The sequence below is a fragment of the Thamnophis elegans genome, chromosome 4 (genome assembly GCF_009769535.1).
Source record: "Thamnophis elegans isolate rThaEle1 chromosome 4, rThaEle1.pri, whole genome shotgun sequence".
Taxonomy (NCBI): Eukaryota; Metazoa; Chordata; class Lepidosauria; order Squamata; family Colubridae; genus Thamnophis; species Thamnophis elegans.
In genome coordinates this window covers 57,483,967-57,506,315 of record NC_045544.1, presented here as the reverse complement: position 1 = coordinate 57,506,315, position 22,349 = coordinate 57,483,967, and the positions used below count along the sequence as shown (strand labels likewise).

At 37.7% G+C, this 22,349-nt stretch overlaps 1 protein-coding gene across 1 annotated transcript in view; it reads right to left on the bottom strand.

Annotated features, from left to right (window-relative positions):
• Window positions 1–22,349, bottom strand: part of ARID1B (AT-rich interaction domain 1B) — a 307,767-nt gene that overhangs the window by 126,585 nt on the left and 158,833 nt on the right. Inside the window, 1 exon segment of the mRNA XM_032215107.1 lies at window positions 4,454–4,697. The gene's annotated coding sequence lies outside the window, so the exon portion shown is untranslated.

The following is a 22,349-nucleotide window of genomic DNA, read 5'->3' as shown; positions in this document are numbered from 1 at the left end:
AGTCAGTTAACCTTCTATTTTAAGGTAGTCCCTTCTAACAAAGTTTAAACAACATAAATCATTCCGCATTCTTTTTACACTTATCTTAAGATAATCCCAAGCGGCTTTCTGTTCTAATAAGCTTTAAACAACGTAAATTTTACCCTCATCCCTTGCTTGTCTGATGTTTACCACAAATAACGTAGTTCATTCCACATGCATTTTACCCTCATCCCTTACTTGTCTGATATTTACCACTATCAAATTTATACTAGCATTTGTTTAAAATGTAACTCAGAGCGATTTCAACCAACTTTCCCTTCAAATAAAAGTTAAATAGCATGGATCATATTCAAATAATACTTTCAGCAAGAGTCAGTTAACCTTCTATTTTAAAATAGTCCCATCTAACAAAGTTTAAACAACATAAATCATTCCGCATTCTTTTTACATTTATCTTAAGATAATCCCAACCGGCTTTCTGTTCTAATAAGCTTTAAACAACGTAAATTTTACCCTCATCCCTTGCTTGCCTGATGTTTACCACTATCAAATTTATTCTAACGTTAATTTAGAATCTAGCTCAAAGTAGTTTCACCCAGCTTTCCCTTCTGATAAAAATTAGTCCGCTTTTTCTACCGGAGAGAGGTCTCAAACCCCCATTCAGTCCTCAACTTTAGCAAGCATTTTGAAGTGTCTAAATTCTCGATCTCCATTTTTCTGCTTCTCCGAGGGAGGAGGGGCTACCCCCTCCATCTTGCAGCCACATGGCCAGCCGCTTGCCTTCTCCTTCCGCTTGTCTCTCCTCTCTTCCAAGCGCGTCAGGAAGTCCCGCCTTCAGAATCCTACAATAGAAATCTTGAGCCTCCGAAACAGAGTTAAGACGAAATCTTTGATTCTCAAATGTAACCGTGATACCGGCAGGGGCCTCCCATCTGTATCGAATCTGTTGACTCCTAAGCTCCTTAGTTAAAAAGGTGTAGTCCCTTCTTGCCTTCAGCATCTGAAAAGGAATATCTTTGAAAACAATCAGATCCTGGCCGTCAACTCGGAAACTGTTATTATGAAACTTTTGCACAATCGCATTTCTAGATTCTTTTGTAGAGAAATGTATAATTATGTCCCTCGGGAGCTGTCGCTGTTCCGCTATCAATGAGTTCTGGCGATAGATTTTCCGAATCTGCCAATCAAAGTTAAGTCCCGGGCTTCCCAGCGCATGGCTGAAGGCTTCAGCAAAGGTCTGTTTCAAATTCTCTTGCTCCTTTTCACGGAATCCTCTGACTCTTATTGCAAATGCCTTCCTATTAAAATTTATCATCATAAGCTGTTCTTCGTTATCTCTAATTTTTTGTTGTAAAATTTGAATATTGGTAGTCAAATTAAAATTAGCCTTCTCCAGACTTTCCAATTTGTTCTCTATTTCAGCAGAGTAATCTGACAGGGCAGACACGGCTGCAAACGTATTCGCCTTCATTTGATTAACTTTAGATTTTAGATCATCATAAAGTTCCAATACAAATTCCTTAATTTCTTGCTTAAAGGCATTAAACATTTTAAAGAGATATTCCTGTGTTAAAAATTCTCCAGTAGAGGGCGTAGGAGACAAAGGCTGTGTTTCCAGAAAAAATTCTTTAAATTCTTTAGACACATTTGTAGCAAGACGCTTCTTTGATCTGGGTACCATAATAAATAAACAAGTAAGCAGCGCTTCGCTCCCCTCTATTTCCAAAGAAGAAGAGTTTATTTTGTTAAAGAGCGGTCTGCAGGAAGATAAACCCGGCTAAGTACATCCAGTAATCATCCACGGAGAGAAATCGCCATTTTGAGGTCTATTTAGACAAAGAAGTCTCTAAGACGAATGGTGCTGGTATTTAAGATAGTAATAAAAGCATAAATCTCACAGGGGTGGTACCCTCCCGTATCAATTCTAGCTTGAAAAAACTTTGTTTTGTCCTGGGGGGGGCTAGCCTGTCTGGGGCTGCCAAAAAAAAAAAAAGGCAGCTGAGAAGAAATGGCTGGAGATAAAAGCTCCGCTTCGGCTGGATCTAATCTCTTTCCACAGCCAAAAAAAGAAAAAGGCTGTGGCTTACGAATAGACCCTAGCCTACGGAGCTATCCTCCCTGCCCCTTTCTTAGCCAAAAAGGGGTGCTATCTATGATCTTATTTAGATATACAAACCAGATCTCTGAGGAGCTCGGTGGAGCCCTCCTCGGCAACAGGCCACGCCCCCAGGAAGTCGCTAGTCGTTACTTTTAAAGCCCTACATGGTATCGGACCTGGATACCTGAGAGACCGCCTCCTGCCAATTACCTCCCTACGACCGATCAGATCCCACAGATTAGGCCTCCTCCGAATTCCATCTGCCAGCCAGTGCCGACTGGCAAGTCCCCGGAGGAGGGCCTTCTCTGTGGCTGCTCCGGCCCTCTGGAACGATCTCCCTGGGAAAACTGGACCCTCACCACCCTCCAGGCTTTCCGCAAAGCCACCAAGACCTGGTTGTTCCGGCAGGCCTGGGGCTGATGACTTTCCAGCCCCACTTGAAATTTTGTGACTGCTGTTGTTTTTATTCTGTCTGTCTTTTGTCCTATTTGTATCCCCTTCCCCCCTTTGGTTGTTAGCTGCCCCGAGTGCCTCGGGAGTGGGGTAGCATACAAATTAAATAAACATTCAAATATTCAAACAAGTATCTGGACAGAAGCAATCCATAATTACAACCTCAAGTCACAAACAAGCATTTAGAAAGTGTTCCATCATCTCAGGATATGCCCAAAGAACTACTAGTCTAAAACTCCCTACTTTTACCCTAAAGTCAGAAAAAGATTGCAGCATCTATTTTTGCTATCCCATTTCATTGCACATTTTTTGTTATGTAAGATAAAATAAAAAAGGAACACATACAATCTCCTTTCTTTTTATGGAAAAGAGAGGAACATATAAATGACAGGTAAGACTTCAACAGATTCTTTAATAGAGTGCTTAGCTGCCTTACACTGAACTTGAAACAGGATAGAGGTTATTTTAGCCAATTTGTACATGTCATAATTAGATTTTGGAAAAGAGCATTTCTGAGCTTTTGGAGCATCTGGTAAAACATAATACTAGTCCATTAAAAACTGAGAGCTGGCCACAGAACGTTGTGATCCCAGCTTCCTGCTTTTTAACATTTTTGCTTTGTTAGTAAACTGAGACTTTGGGCTCAGGAAGCAAGCCAAGCTAGCACTCACTAAATGTTCTGGCATCAGCATTGCATTTTGATGTAATGCCATGTCAGCTTTCACTCCTCAGTTATCATTTTATTAAAGAGATAGAGAAAGAGAGAGATCATCCTTCTAAATGACAATGCTAATATTAACAATATATTGGTAAAAATAGAGTGATAAACACGGAAAAAACTGTGTTGTATAAAGTTCTGAAACTTTAAATAATTTCTATATTTTATAATATGAATTTGTTTTATTTCCATGATAGAGAGGCTACCATTGATGAGGACAGAATCACATAGTAAGGGATCCCATTCTCAGCTCTATATGCCCAGCTTTTTAAATAGGGAAATAACTAAATAAATAATGCTATGTATATAATGTGATTAATGTAATACAATTTCATTCTCGCAAACATGATCAAGACAAAAAATAAATAATAATAAAATGAAGAAGGAAAGTCGTTAGACAATATATATAGGCAATCACAGCATTTAGAAATTCAGTTAGGGTTATTTATATTGTTTTATTTATTTGTTAAATGTGCATGCTGCCCATCTCCTCTATAAGGTGACTCTTTATGTTCTTTTAATATTTCTCTAGATGTCAACTTCTTCTTGGTTGACAAAGGTATGAGATAAAGAATGCTTTTATACCAGTAAGCCATCAAAACAGAATACCTTAATTTTAACAACCTTTCATGAAAAAACACCCCGTTAAATCTTTGCATTGCTGACACAGTATCAGCAATACAACAGTTCCTTGTTTTATAATGACTTGCCAGAGGGGAAAAAATGATTGAGGAAGTCAATCTATGTCATATAGAGAAGCTTGTGGCAAGACTAAATAGGAGATCAGAAGTGACTGAGATCAGAAGAGAGAAACTGGCAGAGGCAGAAAGTGACAATCAAGATTAGCCCAATCCCATATGCATGTGTATTCAAAAGTAGGATCCATTCGGAATAAAATGAAACTTACTTCTTACAGCAGCTGTGCAAAATGCACAATTTTATTTTTGATCACTTGCAAAACAAACATTGGTGACCAATTCTTTTGGGGAAAAAAGAGTGGAGATATGAATTGAGGTTTAACAATTTACAAAGTTTTCCTCCTGAACAAGTTTAAGAGCTTCATTCTATATAAATGATTGATAATGTGACATATGCCTAGGATGGAGAAGTAAGAAGAGCATACAAAATATTGGTAAAAAACAAAACAGAGCACCACAGATTGCTGAATGTATATAGGTATATAGTTAAAGCCCACCATTTACCTGGAATACTTGCAGGAGAAATAGGACCAGACCTTGACTGATTGCTTCCAGCTGGTGAGCCCACGGGGGAAGGGGACGGGCCCCCAGGGATGCTGGAGAGATGTGGAGAGGCATGAGGGGAGAAAGGTGATTGTGCTGGGTTGCTCTGCTCCCCTTGACTGCTGGTAGAACCTGATGCGCTAACGGCTGAACTCAATGTTGCTTCGGTTCCAGTAGGCAGGTCATCAATGGAGCCTGATAAATCCTGAGAAGAAAGAAGGGGGGAAATTGATAAAAGAGTAGTAGCCACCAGCATTCACAAAAAGGTACATGTAATATTGCAATGTAGTTGAATAAATTCCAATTTGGGACTAATAACAAGCAATAAAAATGGAAATGAATTCCCTCCTTCTTATATAAATATACAAAGTATACAACTTGTACATGTATCAAAATTTTCCCAGGCATTAGTGCAATTAAAGGGACAACATACATTTTTCAATTTTTCTAATATGGTTATTAAAATATAATTATTGAAACTGAACTAGGGAGGGATCTCTTCCACAACTCATTCATGTTTTAGTCTATATATTTTCCCAAATTATGTTGACATTGTACAGGAGTTCATTCAAACATATTATTTATACTCCAGTAACAGTTTCCTCTTATCCGCTACCAGTTTGGAACTGGGAGCGTGCATGTGCTCATGGTGCTTCTGGGTATGTACAGAACCTTCTGCGCATGCGCAGAGCATCCCTGATGACATTTTGGTGGGTGGGTGGAGCCTTCCGCAGCCGCTGCTACCGGTTTGCCTGAATCAGGGCGAACCGGCAGAATACCACTTGTTATGCTCTCAGTATTTAATTCTGTGGCCTTATTAGATGAATATCATCTACTGATATTTGGGAGCTCCGCAGAGTTTGACATAAGCTGGACAACTATATAAATATTTTAAACAAACAAGCAAACAAACAAACAAGCAAACAAACTCTATTAAGCATAAAGTTTAAAGAATTTAATATATACTGACAAACTACAATATTTTTATACTTCCTGGGTTTTTAAAAAAATATTCTATATAGAAATGCATTTATGATGTCCTGTGAAACCCTAGAGGCACCAAAATTTTAAAAAAGTTTGGGATGTTCTGCCCTAATGTCTACTCAAGGCAGAAACACATTAATGCAAAGTTTGTTTTGATGCACTGTTTGCAAACTAGTGTAGAAAATACTCAATCATTTAAAGTTCCTCTTGCGCTCCAACAATTATGTTTTTATTTAATTATTTTCCCAAACACAAGCTAGGTTACTCTCAAGGAGATTGCTAAACCAAAACTGTTACAAATAATATAATACAATTAAATTTGGTTTAGGATCTTACAGATAGTATTATCTGATAGTTGCACCAGAAATATGCAATCACAATGCCAATAAGCCACTGCTAATACAAAGCATATGAATGGACAGACCGGGGAAAATGATGAGGCTACAGCAGAAGCCAGTAAGAATCTTAAGCAACCTTAGAAAATGGTCTTAACTTCAACAAACAGGTAGCATAAGAAAAATACACCAATCAGATGGCATGCCAGAATCCTGATTATTTCAGACCTCATGCTTGATCCCCTTACAGATTTTGATTTTCTGGTATGATTCTACAATACAGTTGCTTTGATGATGTAGACAAAAAAAAATTAAGTCTGAGGAAGTGAATACCTCCTGTTAGAAATATCTCTCCTTTTTTGCACTGAAATGCAATCACTTTTCCAAAAAGAATGTTGCTTTTACTGTTGTCCTTGACAGAAAATCATAGCAATTCTTTTTCTTATGTGCAAAGCAATCATACTTCTAGCTCTGTACAAGTCTCTTAATTAATTGCTTCCTGAATTTGTTAAGTCCAAGAACATATTTATTTCTCTCAGTATTTGTAGAAAGCGAATTAGCTACGTAATGAGAGAATTCAATAATTTATTTTGATTTTTAACAGTAGTTTATCTGATCACTGTTCTGATGAAATAGATAATTACTTTTTTAAAAAAATGAGCTGCCCACAATGAATGCTGTGAATTCCTGGCTATGTGAGCAGGTATCACAGTGGTGCCAAGGTCTTCCAACAGCAAACATATTGCAAATACTGCCTAAATAAAAAGCAGCAGGAAAACCTTTCTAAAAATGAACTCAACATCATCTACCTTTCACAATATATACGATTCGAGAATCCACAAGATTCTGGAGAAAGGGAAGAAAGAGAATTTTTCAATTTTGGAATAAATGCAGTACAAATCTCATATCTTGCAGTAACTTATTATTCAGAACTATTACTGTTTTCTTATTGCAACCTAACATGATGCAAAATATAATGAGAAAGAGAGCTGGGGATGTGCCTCTACTTTATCATTAAAAAAACTTTGATAAAGAAATAACAAAAAGAAGGAGAATGCTTAGCCAAAAAATAAAAATTGAGAAATATCTGACATTTTATGGGTGATATGAAAAAACAAATAACATAATGGAAATTTTCAATTGGGCACATGTCAGAATTTAAAAAAATTCCCTTGTTTAATATTTTTTTCCAATCTGTTAAATTCGAAATAATAATTGAGTGGCATATTTGTAGATTAATGTAGTATAGGGAATTGTCTATTGACAATTGATATTAGTTAATTGAAATACTTGAAAAGTAGTTAGATATCATATATGTAGAAACATAGAAACATGGAAAACTGATGGCAGAGAAAGAGCTAGCAGTCCATCCAGTCTGCCCCCAATCAACATAAATCCCTATCAGGAGGAGAATAAGGTCGATTCTGGGATAAATAAAATCATTACTGTTATGTATTTCTCCAGCCCAAAATATGCATATCTTAGATCATTTTTATAAATACAGATTATAAGCACATAATGGAGTTATATATACCTGCATAACATGTAAAAAAATCTGACTTGAATTTATGGGATATATGATTCACCTATTCACAATGGATAGAGCTTTTCCTGGGAACAGCCCATATTGTAATATCAATGGGTAAGATAACATCCAGTGAAACTCCTTTTTCTCTCAAGTAAGGATCCCCCTGCAGTGTTCTATCACTGGAGGTTTAAAGAAGAGATTGGACAACTATTTGTCTGAAATGGTAGAGGGTCACCTGCTTGAGCAGGAGATGGGACTAGAAAACCTCCAAGGTCCCTTCCAACTCTGTTATTTTGTTATTCTGTTAATCTTGGAATCTCTTGAACTGGGCAATCTATTTGTACAACACAAAGCTAACATCTCTTCTCTTTTCTCTTCATAGCACACAGCACAAGAGCTAATCAGGGCACATTTAATGCAACTGACACTATTAGTCCTCTCAGTGCTACAGTGTCTAGAGATTTTCCTTTTCCTGCATAATACAGCCACATTTACCAAATCTCTCTCTCCTTACCAGCTATACACAACAGTAATTATGGATCCCAACAGAGTTATCCAAGCTTCCTTCTCATCAATCACTGGAAAATAATAATAATTACTAAAGAAAACTGAGTAACCCATTTCCTTTGCAATGATACTGTTGAAATATTTTTCCTTCAAAGCTAAAACACATTTGTTTATTAATTACTGTTTCTGTGAATTATTTTTTTTTTACTCCCAGAGCTGTAGGTTAGTTAAAATTAAACAAAATTTCTTACTGTTAGAACACACTAAATTTATTTATTTAGTGCTGTGATGCTGAACCTATGGCACACGTGCCACAGGTGGCACGCAGAGCCATATGTTAGGGTACGCGAGGCATTGCCCTGTCAGCTCCAGTGCGCATGCACGCACTGACCAGTTGACTTTAGCCTTCTTCTTTTTTGCCCTTCGTGAAGCCTCTGGAGCGCGAACAACCAGCCCTACGGGCACCCCAGAACTTCAAGAACAGGCTTCTGGTTTGCCCATAGGACTGGTTTTTCACCCTCTGGAGGCTTCAGGGAAGCTCCTGAAGCCTCTGGAGGGCCTTGGGGGGGGCTCTTTTCACCCTCCCCAGGCTCCTAGAAAGCCTCTGGAGCCTGGGGAGGGTGAAAAAAGTACACCAAAAGTGGGGGTTTGCGCTGGTCGCGTGAAGGGGGATTTGTGCGCATAGCATTATGGGTGGGGGCACCCCCATGCACGACCCTCCCTGCGCTCCCCCCGCTTTTGGCACGTGATCCATAAAAGGTTAGCCATCACTGACTTAGTGTATGGCATACCATACATGGATATTTCACTTAGATTAATAAAACATAATAAAATATGAGAGTTAAAAAGGTCTACATTCAAATACCAATGTCCAGGCCATTTGAGGTACACGTTAAAAACAATGCTGATAGAATTAATCTTTTTTATCAAAAAACCCTAACTTTTTAAGTGTGGCACAAATGGATTCCTTGCCATTGCTGCCTCCTGGAAATCCAGAAACAATACAAAAATCAAGCATCACACTCTTTCTAATGGAGTACAATCCCACACACAATACTGACCATGACAGCATGCATATGACACTACAGTGACATTTGTGCAGTGATATCACTTAAATGCTACCTCTAGTACTTGTATCTCAAGTACTGAGGCGACTATGCAAGTTACAGCATTATATCATGATATCAGTCTATACTTTTCATCCTTTGACCCTCTATGCTTCCCTCCCTTTCCCCGTACAGATAACCATGATATAATTGTAGTCTAGAACATCTTCATCTTATTCAAATTTAAGTTCATGCGCATTTAGACTATTATTAAAATATATGTGATTATTAAGGAGAATCAACTGCTTCCTGGACTTAGTTGATAAGTAGCAGAAGACTGGATGACACCAGCATATTGATGGCACATAACCAAGCTCTGCATAACTTTCCATTGTTTTCACATAGATGTTAAAGTAACATAGGGGACAAAAAATAGCCAAATAACATTTGCCTCTCACTGCTACCTTCTTGGCATGGTTTGATGGACAGCACCAGATCCATGATAAAACTGTGCTCCTAAAGGCTAAATTCAAGGTCCAAGAAGAATACCAATGGTACTGAAAACCACCAAGAAGCCTAAAAAACTTAGTCGGGTCAAATGCCTGCATCCAGTTTCTATTGTAGATAATTCACTAAAACAACTAAATTGTTCTCAGTTACAATATGTTGCTTAAAAGACAGAGTCACATAGGTCCAGATAAACATAATTTTCTTGATGCATCTGGTTTTCTCACCACATTTTTAATTACCTGTCAGAAAAGGCACATTTGAGACTGATTATTAATTTCCTAAATCCTTTAGGTCAAGTAAAACTTCATTTAATAATAGCCTCCTTTAACTCTGAATGACCATACCAATAGCTATTCTAATGCTGACCAGGGAGTTCTCTGCTTTGAAAACAGAATTTACACAGTTGTTTTATCATGTCTGACTTAGGTTCCACAGATTCCACCCAACTAGTCTAACAATGAGTAATTCTGGATCCCTTCTATTATTACTATGCCTTACTAGAAATGAGGAATAGTATTTCAGAAAATAAATGTTTTGCCATGTTTATGATATGTACATAAACATTATCTTTTATGCATTTAGATAAAGTTTTGTTTAACAATAATATATTTGTTTAGTTACTTTTTTATTTAAAACAAGAATAGTTCTTTTCATATTACGTTACAATTCTGTATTGTGAAAAGTAAAATATGTTAGGATCACTTCTATTTTGTTAAAAAAAGACACTGAATTATTTTTATCATAAAAATAACATCTGGTAAACTATATGCAGGCAGAGATACCTGTTTTGCACCCCCCCCTTTTAAAGCTTTATTTTCTAACTATAAAATCAAGATGGAAGAACTTAATCAGAGTAAATTCATTAGGGAGATATTTTTATGCAACAGACTATATGACATTCAGATAATGAAGTAGAGCCTTGAATGAAGTCAAATGTCTATTAAATGTGGCAGCACAGCTAAAACAAATACTGACAACACAGAATACAATGGAATATGAAAACAATCCCCTTCAAGATACTTTCACTTGTTTAAAATGAATACAAAAAAGAAAAGAAAGAAAAGAAGAGATGAAAGAAATCATGCACCCCCAAGGGATACATTTGGGCAGTCATTCCCTTCAGAGGACAGCCAAGACATTGATAATGTTTTTTGAACCGCAGGTAATTCGTTTTGTAAGGCCAAGTAATGCTTCAAAATGTTATTACATATGCATCATAGTGAAGGATAAAATGATCTGCAGTTGGGGGATCAAGAAAATACCCAAGAGTCTGCTGTAATGCAACAATTTATCTTTGACTCACCCCATGAACTATGTGAATGAAAGAGGAGTAGAGGGTGAAAGTGAAAGAGGGGTTTGCTTACCCCTCCCTGCAAATCAGATCAAATTACAACTTTTCATTTTACTAATCCCCTCAGAAGTGAAGTGTGTGGCAAATCTCAGGCATTCCCTCAAGTGTGTGCCTTCAAGGGATTTCCTCACAAATCTGACAAAGCTCATTCATAAAATCAAAAGGGCTCCACATGATGTAATTCTGTTTAAGGAATTACATTTTATCCCTCCCCCTCAAAGGAAAAAAAAACAAATGGGGGGAGGAGGGGGAGGGAGAAGAAACATAAGTAGAGCTTTCAAATGCTTTGTGTGTATTTTTTGCATTACTCCTACTGAATCTTTTCCTTTCCCCCAATTCACCTTTCCTGATTTCCTTAAGCAAAACAAAGCTAAGTAGTATTTCTTTGTCATGTTGCATAGAACTACAAGGATATCTTGAAATGTTATTTAGCTTCTCTATCTTCAAATTCTACACATGAAAATCTAAGCATCACTCCCATGGAATTTCTAAATAGACCAATGCCATTAACATTTTAACAGAAAATTATGTTCTTTCTAAATTATCTGCCAAGTTACCAAGATTTAACATGCTAGTTATTCCAATGTGGTCATACAACTGTGATTTGCTACCTCAAACAGATACAGAAGGTATTTCTGGGAGAATCATATATGCCTGTTAGTATGATATATACAGCCATCCAGCTACATGGCAAGAAACCATTAAAAATATGACTGTCTATCACAGAAGCCAGTGACGTGCGGTGAGGATTATGGTTGGTGAGGCAAGAGCCTGGCAGCGGCAAGAACGTCCCCGCTGCTGCCGCGCTCCCCCACCTCGCCCCCCCCGCCTTCTCTTCTTTTCTTCAACTCCTGCCAACCTCCCTGCTTCCCCGCGTCTCCATTTGCATATGAATCGTGCCCGCACGAAGCGATCCCGCTGCTGACAAAGCCATAAAGAAGCCGGAAAACAGCCGCCTCCATTCAGGGCTCAGCCAGTTGCAGGAAAGCCAACGTCCCATGCCCTCTCCCCATGAAACCCGCTCAAGGCACCCTTGGTGCCAACCAAGAGACAACCCAATTAATTCCCGTTCGCCTCCATAGCCCATTAAAGCCTCGATCGGTCTGGCATTTCCCCCTGGCACGTCACTCTCCGCTTGGCAATGCCATCCTTTATTTAAAAAAAAAATAAGTAAAAAGGGGGAAACTGGTTGGAAGTGGGAGGTTTTTTTGGGGGGGTTGGGAGGCGGAGAAGGGCACCTCGAAAAGAAAAGCAGAGGTTGAATCATGCCGTGGCTGGCGGGGGCCAGATTCTTCATTAGCGGCTGTTCATGAAATGGCTTGGGGGGAGGGAACAACCGCAGCGGACAGGGATGGAGGAGGTGGAGGGTTGAGGCGGGGGAGTGCGGCAGTGACGGGGACGTCCCCGCCTCTGTGTCTGTCAGGTGTCTCGTGTTTATGCCCGCCATAAACGCAAGACGCCTGGCGGACACAGTGGCGGGGGTGCTGCTTCTCGTTGCTGCCGCACTCTGCCACCTTGCCCCCGCCTCCTCCGTCCCCGCCTCTGTGTCCGTCAGGAATCTCGCGTTTATGCCCACCATAAACGCGAGATGCCTGGCAGACACAGCGGTGGGGGTGCTGCTTCTCACCGCTGCCACGCTCTGCTGCCTTGCCCCCACCTCCTCCGTCCCCCCTCTGTGTCTCGTGTTTATGGCGGGCATAAATGCGAGACGCCTGTCAGACACAGCGGCGGGGACGGAGGAGGTGGAGGGAGCGAGGTGGCAGCCGGCGAAGAAAGGAGAGAGAGGAGCAGGGTGGGGGGGGAGAGGGCTGCCCCTCTCTTCTCAAACAAGGCTGCCCTCCCTGCTTCTGCCCCTTCCCTCTCTTCTCAAACAAACTCTCTCTCAAATTGAGAGTTTGTTTGAGTGAAATGAACACACACACACACACACACACACACACACACAAATTACTCACAATAAAACATTACTTATAAATAACTTTAAATTCCTCCCCCCTGCCCCCTCCCTCTGACCCACATACCTTCCAGCTGCGTCAAAAATGCAAGATTTGGTCTAGCCAAGGCCAGGCAGGCTAGGATAGTTGCTGCTAGAGTCACCACGTGGATGACTCTGCTTAAATGTTTTTTAAAAAGCCTCTAAGCCCTCTGCAGGAGGAGGCGAGAGAATCACGTGCCTCATTTGCATAAGAAATTTTTTGCTTTTTAACCCTTGCTTAACTCTTAAAAGGCGAAAAATTCCTTATGCAAAGGAGGCCCATAGTTCTTTAGCCTCTCCCTACAGTTAACACTAAGCAGACTCAAAGTCACTGTGACTTGGAGTCTGGCAGCAACTACCTTGGCCTTTTTAATTATTTAAAAAAAATTCTTTCCTTTTCTTCCTGAGACTGGTGAGGCCCCGCCTCCCCTGCCTCCAGTGACTGCACGTCCCTGACAGAAGCAGAAGTTAATTATTAGGCACACCTGCATCACACATGACCTATGTGGAGGATTTCCACAATCATCCTAGAAAAATATTTCTGTGTTGGAAATTTCATCCTGGGTAAAAATGTACTAAGTAGTTGAATGCAGAATTCTGGAAATAACAGAACAAAACATGTAACAATCAGCACTTTTAAAAAGCTTTTTTAACCTTAGCAATCCTGCCATGCCCTTGTTTATTTATTTATTCAATTCATATAGTTGCCTATCTCACATATGTGACCCACAACATTGAAAAGAATAATTTTGCTTAAGGCTCTGTACCATTTGAATTTAAGAAACACAGAAAAAGAGGGTATGTAATTTATGCATGTACAAACATATGTATCTTCATCTTTATAAGCACAAATTTATAAACCAATGATATAGTTATTTGCCATAAACATATTTGAATATACCCAGTTGTAAAATTACTGCACAGACAGATGGTAATAAGAGTTCCATAATAGATTACACAGAGATCTTGTTAAAAAGAAAGAAAGAAAAGCTCTGTAACTGATACTTGTCCAGAGAATAATTTAGTCAGCAGGGCACCAACTTTGTCCTTTCAGAATGACAGTTAAATCTACAACACTTGTAAAGAACAAAAAAATCTTACTGCATTTTATTCAAAGTAAGACATCTTTTCATCCTAACAAAGTTCTCATTTATCTTTTTAACTGTTTATTTTTGGCAAGTTTGGTCACTGTATGGAAAGGAAGTCCCCATGCAGATTCCAAAGGCCTGCTGGAGCAGGCATTTCATTAATCTCAAAAGCTGGGGTTATCATATCCCTGGAAGTAAAAATAGGTAACAATAACATCAATACTTCTCATTTAGATTTGTTTCATACACACAGTATATTATTTTCTTATTATGATGGTAAGAATTTTGTTCGCAAAAGAGAAAAAAGTATTTTGCTGCAACACTTTCCAGTTAACAGATTTATTCCAATATTAAGTCAACCAATGGATTATATTAGCTACTACATCTTGGTTAGTTCTTACACTGTTTACAGATTAAAGCTTGACTGCAAGCAAGCCATCTTTGCTCAGGAATTACATTTCTTAGAGTGATATTTATGGTTATCTCCTCTCCAATGCTTCCATCTATACACAACATTTCTTGTATTCATGTGACAAGGGTAAAAAGAAGATCACGATGAACTTAATTTTTTAATGGCATGCTTTCTTGGTAGCAAATCTTATCAGATCTTGGTAGCAAATCTTCCAATGGGATCACTCTTGAAATAATTCACAATTGTAGCATGGCCAGCAAAGAAATGAGATGGCAGTAAACTACCTACAAAGAAGCAGGAAACCCAAAGCAAGTCACCAATGAATTGGAGAAGGAAAGAGATACAGACACACATGGGTAGATAAATCAGAATGCTCAAAGAATATTGCTAAAATGCTCCTTGAGTATATTTCACCGATGATAAACTTATTTTTAATGAAGCTAGGTAAATACAGCACTATTATACAACAGCTCTAGTCTCTTTGCTGTGGTACTTTAAGAAAATTCACACACACACACACACAGACAATAAATCAGTTCACATTAAGCATACAGGAAGCACTTCAATGCTAAATGCTGTAGTTTTGTTTAAGAAAACATTCCACTGTACATCATTGAAAGGAAAACACAACACCCACCACACATGAAAGATAAGATTGTAGCTATAATTAGTTGGGTAGCATTTGGTCATTAGTTGTTGAATATCAATTTGTATTCAGACATTCATAATAGTTATTAACTTCACAGTATAAAAATACCACAGCTAGGCAATAAATTAAAGTGGGTTTATTAAATTTAAAAATAACATGCTGTGTTCCAAACTTATTACTAAAATCATTCAGAATTCATACTCCATCCTGGAGTATGATGTCTGTCTGTTGGTTTTTCCATTATATCTACCTATCTATCTGTAGATAGGTCTATCATCTATCCAGTCAATTCAAAAAATACACACATTCCGGTGACTGAAAAATTTCAGGAAGTGTTCCTTTGGAAATTTTGCACAGTTAAGTAGTCAAGTGTTCTCTAATCAATTGCTGAAAATCAGTGGTGAGTTTCCTTTTTTTTTTCTTTTACTACTGGTTCGCTTGTACGTGCACGCTTGCATGCAACGCTTCTGCACATAAGCATCGTGGCAGGTGGGCAGAGCCTCCTGCCACCGCCACCAGTTCGCCTGATCTGGGTTGAATCGGGAGCAACCCACCTCTGCTGAAAATGTAGGAGGATATAGACAAAATTACATAATTACTGAACAGTGCCACCTTATATTGTTCTTGCTTTGGAGCACAATCTTACATCAATACTTTGTCTATCCTCTACGTAATAATCCTGATAAAGAAGCTTCCAAACAATGGAAGTTGTGCGTTAAATTCATAGTCTTCACATCTGGTGGCAATTATCCATATTATGGACCTTCAATGTGTGTATTCTCTCCATGTAAATATACAAAATAGCTCGTATTTAATTCACATTGATCAGTCAATTCTTTTCTACCTCTGTACTGGGTCACTTAGACAGTAAATAATTACTACAAATTATTAGTTGAATGGTTTGGAAGATAATGATAAACACAGTGATTAAATAAACTTCATTATTTTTTTCCAGTTGACATGGCTGGCACTCCTACCAAGCCCTAGTCTCTCTATGGAATGGTGAAATGGCTCTCAAATGTCCTTTTGAGCATTGTATTCTCATCAGAGAATAAAAGGAAACAAAAGAAAGATAATGAGGGAAATGCATAGGGCACCAATCACAGGGTCACACAGTACATATGACTTGGGCATGGGGTAGGGTGGGGAGAGTGAGATGTAAATTCTAAAACTGAGTTAATTGAACTGGGTAATATTCCCAGAAAAAGTTGCATTGAGCCCCAAACAAAGATTTCTGAAGATAAATTAACTCTACCTATATTATGTGGACTAATTCATGTGTGTGATCCAGTTGAAATCCTAAAAAGGCTCCATGACTTCTTTAAGGCACTCTTTGTAAAGTTCTTCCACTTCTGCAGTGATGCAGGGATCATAGATCTATTGAACCTAGCCAGAGGAATATCTTATTCTTCACTTTCATTTAGTACCTGTTTGCACTTTTTAAACTCTAGAAATGAGATGAAAACAAAATACAGGAACTGGGATAGGAAATGACAAGCTTATGGAAGAAGTAAAATACTGGTTGTAGGCAGAACAAGTCATCCATGATGAAATGTAGCTGGTGTCCAAAATCAACAGACTGATCCACAGAATATACACAGGAGTACATTGTAGTAAAGAGAGAACAACAACTTCATCACATTACATCTTTAGAACAGTAGTTTTTCACATGGTTAAGGAAATATTTGATTTACTTCTATTTGAGCCAAGGTGGCGCAGTGGTTAAATGCAGCACTGCAGGCTACTGCTAGATCAGCAGGTCAGCGGTTCAAATCTCACCGGCTCAGGGTTGACTCAGCCTTCCATCCTTCTGAGGTGGGTAAAATGAGGACCCAGATTGTTGGGGGCAATATGCTGACTCTCTGTAAACCGCTTAGAGAGGCCTGAAAGGCCTATGAAGCGGTATATAAGTCTACTGCTATTGCTATTGCTATTGTGTGCTGTCCCAATTATAAGACTTTGAGGTGGAGCAAGCTGTTTCCTAAAAATAGTGCAACCATGGATCAGGTAAGTTTAATGGGTTCTTGCCTCTTAGCCATATCAAGTGTGGCAATCCACAATATGCTGTCTGCAACTTGAACATACAAGATTGGCAGGTTCTAGGATAAAATGTTCCTGAAGGGGGATCACAATCTCAGCATAAAAAAGTTTCATAGGTAATAATGAACCAATTTGGTTTGATGGTTAAGGCAACAAGCTAGAGACCTGGTGTTCCAGTTCACACTTTAGTTATTAAAGAGATATATATCTTTATCAAATATTTTACCTATCAGCAAATGGCTTGCTACATTCTGCAGTTTCTGAATAGCCTTCATATGAAGCTCCTTGTAGAATGTGCTGCAAAATCAGGTGCAAAGTGATTGTCCTTAGGGCACTATGCTCCAAGAATGGACATATCTGTTGAGAAAAGGCTGTCCTGGACAGATCCTCTTTCTGCCCTGCCAGCAGGAGCTTCAGGTCCACGAAAACCCCCAAAACATTAACTTGTGAAAATTATTTTAGGTTCCTAAAGCTGAAGTTGCAATTTTATTAGATGCTTAGAATATAAATTTACTTATGCCTTCTCTGACAGACATCATTACTTATATAGTTCCTTCACTTGATATATACCTTAAATCAGTTGCTTTATGAACAAGAACACTAGAAAGATTTGTTCAACTGCTTTTGATTTTGGCCCTTCTATTTCCACCATGATAGTAAAGGAAGATTTGGGAAGATTTAATGTTTTAATATCTTTAGTTTTAAATTTGTTTTTACTGCAAATTGCAGAGAGATTTCAATGATCAGTAGCCTACTGAGCCTGATAGATGGATGAATAGATAGATAGATAGACATATTTATAATTATTTCAATGAGAGTTAGCCCAGTTATTTCAAATGAAGTAGTTGTGAGATTGTTTCTTTGCTGGACCAGAAGCTTACATTTCTAATCACTCTCTAAGATGCTCAAGAAAATGCTACTGCCCCATTTTCAAGCATTACTGGATAAAAATGGTTATTTATAGCTATTGCAAACAGAGATTCAGCTGTGGTGTTTGATGGAACAACTTGGGGACTTGGTGTTTGATTTATTGTCATGTGAGGGCACCTCCGCACTCCAAAATCAGATGAATTATGAATCATTTCTTTTTGTTATCAGATTTCCATGCTGTCTGGATGTGCTGAATTACACTTCTTGTACTGAATTACCCATAGTAATGGGCTGGATGAGTCAATTGCATAATATGGAAGTAGTCGAGTCTACTAAGATGATTTTTAACTTTAACGCACTACTCACGACAGATTCTGGGATATTTTTAGTATAAGCTTTTGAAATCTTGAGGTCTAAGTGAGTATAACTGCTTATGCCCTTGGCTGCAGTCTTCCTGAATAAAGATTACAAACATCCATTTCCTGGTAACTTACTGGTTGAATTATTATAATACATTAATTAATTTTGGTTAATGTGTTTTAACTAATACACGTTCTGTTACAAGAATTGTTTGGTTTGCTAGGTGGAGTTTTATTACATCAATGTTCAACATTCCACACTGACAATCTCTTTGCTATTAATTAAGTCCAATACAAAGTATTTATGACTCTGGATGTCTCTTTCCATATTAATCTGTCATACAGTATGTGATCACCAGAGACTGCATTTCTCTCTTTTATTAGTGACTAAAAAGAGAGCTGACCTTATGATATCGCCCTGATTAAAGAAAAATATAAAACTACAAGTAAATAAAAATAGATTACCCACAATTTCTATATAATTTATGTGTTTAGAACATGGATGGCATATTCCAATATACTTGGGAAAAGGTTAAAGAGAATGAAACACTCATTTTAGTAAGTGAGATTTATTTAATGGTGGCAATTTAGGCTGTATAGTGAAAAAAACTATAAGGGATCAATTTACAGTAGATTTCTCACTGTTTCCAAATGTAAGTTTAATTTTTCCCGCAAGCCAGCAACTAACAATGTATGACACTTTATTTCAATAAATCTTCAGGAATCCAGTTGGTCTTGCTGTCTACCCAACAAATGAATTAAAGTTTAAGCTACTACATAATTGGGAAAATATACAAAGGCACCTAAATCAGAGATCAATTCCAATGAAGAGCAATTTTCTTTCCAAATTTAGAGATATTTAAATCCTGATTCATGATCTATAATCTAAAGAGGCACTTAAGGAAAAGTGTCTTAACAGCCCACATTCTGCTAATTTTCTAAAATATGCTTCAATAGAGAGAGAGAGAACTTTAATCATATATTCTAAAACAGGCAAGATTTTAGAAAGGAAAATATGTCATGGTGTACTTTGCAATTATAACATAATGGATTTGAACCAAAACTATAAATATAGAGAGGTACCACAGAATCTTTCTTGTGTCAGAAGCATTCTTTATATATGGTTCTTTTGGAAAGAAATTGTAATATATAATAGAATTTTGAAGGATAATCTAAAAAGATTTATGTATATAAGCATGCACACATCAGTACCCACAAACACACATAGAAACACCTCTCTATTAACATGCCATATAAAACAAATGTGACTGATTTCCCAGATGTTCTTGTTTTCTTAGAAAATAGATTCTAAAAAAAATTCATAACAATACAAAGATGATAACTGGTTCAAATTAATAGCTCATTGGTGCTATTGAGTCAGCTATTATATTCTGCCAAACTCTGGTACTTAAAAAGAAAACTGAGGAAATTTGGATATATTAAAAAAACAAAATAAAACCTCTCATACAAAAATCAATCTTTATGACCCACAGGTATTTTATAAAGCGTAACAAGAACTATAAATAGACCAGACAAAAGATTTTCTCAATACATGTATTTTTAAAATTGAATGATAATAATTCTTTATTGTCAGTGCACAACATATGTACAATGAGATTGACCCAGCTCCCTCAGTGCAGCCCTCCCCCACAACACAATACAACTCACAGTGAAGACAATAAATCATATTAACAAACACCCAGTCCCATTACACCGGTGTGACATGTTACACGTTGCACCGGCCCTGCAAGTCCATTGTATTACTTAGTTATGATGTTATTTCACATTCAGGAGTCTAGCAGCCCATGGATAAAAACTGTTCTTCAGCCTGTTTGTGTGGCTGATTATGCTTCTATATCTCCTTCCCGATGGTAAGAGGGTAAAGAAGTGCTGACCAGGGTGTGAGTCGTCCCTGAGGATTTTCCTCACTCTTCTAAGGCAGAGAGCCCTAGCAATCTCATTTTGTGGTGTCAGGGAGCAGCCCACAATGTTTTGTGCTGTGCTCACCACCCTCTGTAATGTTTTTCTATTTGTGGCTATCAAACCAGCATGCCATACCGTGATGCAATAAGTGAGGATGCTTTCTATTGTGGACTGGTAAAAGGAGGTCATCAGTTGTTGGTCCACCCTGTTTTAGTATACAGAATATATTTGCAAAACTAAAAGCAACAACTCAGTAACACATCCATTCTTAAAAGTCGAAATATTTCATATTTATATAGAAATAAGAGTATTTTACATGGGCAGTTTTACAAATTAAAAGAAAATAGTGAGTAGAGTTTTTCCCCCTTCAGCAAGTATTTCCATAACCATGTAGATTATTATAACTACACCAGAATACTTTTTAAAAAGTGTAATACCTCCTCCCCAATTTCTATTTTGAGAAAATCTGTTTAAAAATATCTACGCTCCTCGAATTTTCTAAGTATTGTTCTCAGGCCCACTTAATTCAACAGATTGTCAATAAGCACATAGAAAGGGAAAGATTAAAGGTTAGGAGCTATAATAACTGGAATGGAGCCTCCATGTTCAGAGCCAGTGCTTAACTGTCTGAATATGTAATGGAGGATCTAACAAACAAGAGCAGATTTATTTGCTGCTATTGTGTCCACCTGCCTAAAGCAGCATCTAGAGCATTTCCTCATCCAATTTTAACAACAGCCCTGTAAGGTAGGCCAAGTGGAGAAAGAGTGACTTGCCAAGGCAGTAAGCTTTCATGGCAGTAGGTATAATGAGTCTCCCCAGTCTTTGTCCAATGGCTTGCCCACTACAATATCTTGCCTCATCTGTGTTAACTTGGACATATTTAGCTTGTAGCTTCCTACCTGTTTTTGGTCTGAATTAATGGTAACATTAACCATATATTCCAAGGCTTTTCAGTTCAACAATTCTCTACTAGTCACACAAAATGAGGCTGAAGGAAGTAGGCATACTTATACACTGTTCTGGTAATCCTAGCTCTATCTTACTATATAGTGACTTTGAGCCAGTCAGTTTCTTGCAGCCCTAGCAAAAAGGCCATGGCAAGCCCAAATGTACTCAAGGGTATTTGGAGTAGGAGTTTGGGCAAATTATTAGGGGGAGAGGGGTATATTAGTGTTCTGTTGCTAGTCTATCTCCTTTAGGAAGACCTCAACTCTAGCATGCTGGCTTGGGAATTCTGGGAACTGGAGTCCACACATTTTAAAGTTGCAAAGTTGAAAACCCTGCTTTTAAGCTGGTGAGGCAGCACGAGTACCAAGATAGGGGTTTGGCAAGATAAACATAAATATGTAAAATGTTAGGTCCTGCCCTGTGCACAGCACATTCAGTAGAAATACAGTTGAAATACAGAAATGTCTTTCTTGACAAAAATTGCTTTTGTTTCTATTATAATTTTAATAATACTGACTAAACTTTTTATTTCTATTTTAATTGAGGTTATTTTTATTATTTCCTTGTTTTTAACTGATTGAGTATAAGATTATGTAAGTAGACTCAGTTTAATATGGAAAATAAATCAAATTATTTGATATACTGCTGGGTTGGATGTAAGATACAAAACTAGTGAATCTCTTCTCTAAAAAAAACCAAAACCCACTGTATTCTTTCCAGCTGCTAAATATTTTTCACCTCTAGATCCCTTGGTAACCGCAGCATTATTCATTATCATGGACCTTCAGTTAAAGATTAGAAGTTGGAAAAGAGTGACATCAATCTGATTTTAATTATCCATTCAATTCTTTTGTTAATCATTTTTATTAGATATTGGTCTTGAGCAAATATTGAAAGCTTCAGATTCTGAAGAAGGAATAAAACCAAAGGTTCATAAAATGACATTTCCCTCCATTTATACTAATTTCTCTTTTGAAGTACAAAAAAAAGAAGCCTGGCCATATGTAATCGCCAAACCCTCATAGATTTTAAACATTTTGGCCAAGTTCTCATTACTTTTATGTAAGAACTTAAAGATGAGTTCACAAAATCTTGTGTGATTCTGTTGGCAACTGTGTTGTGGCGATGGCAGTGACAGTGAGATTATCTGAGTCCTTATGTGTCATGTTATCCAGAGCTTGAAAAGTTTGTTGACATGTGAAACAAATTGCATGATATATAACTGATCAGCTATGGCTACACCATAGTTGTAAATAAGCTAGAGAAGATAAAGAAAAAAATTATCATTAAATCATTTTGTTTGTTTCATCTTTATAAAGATTATATTCT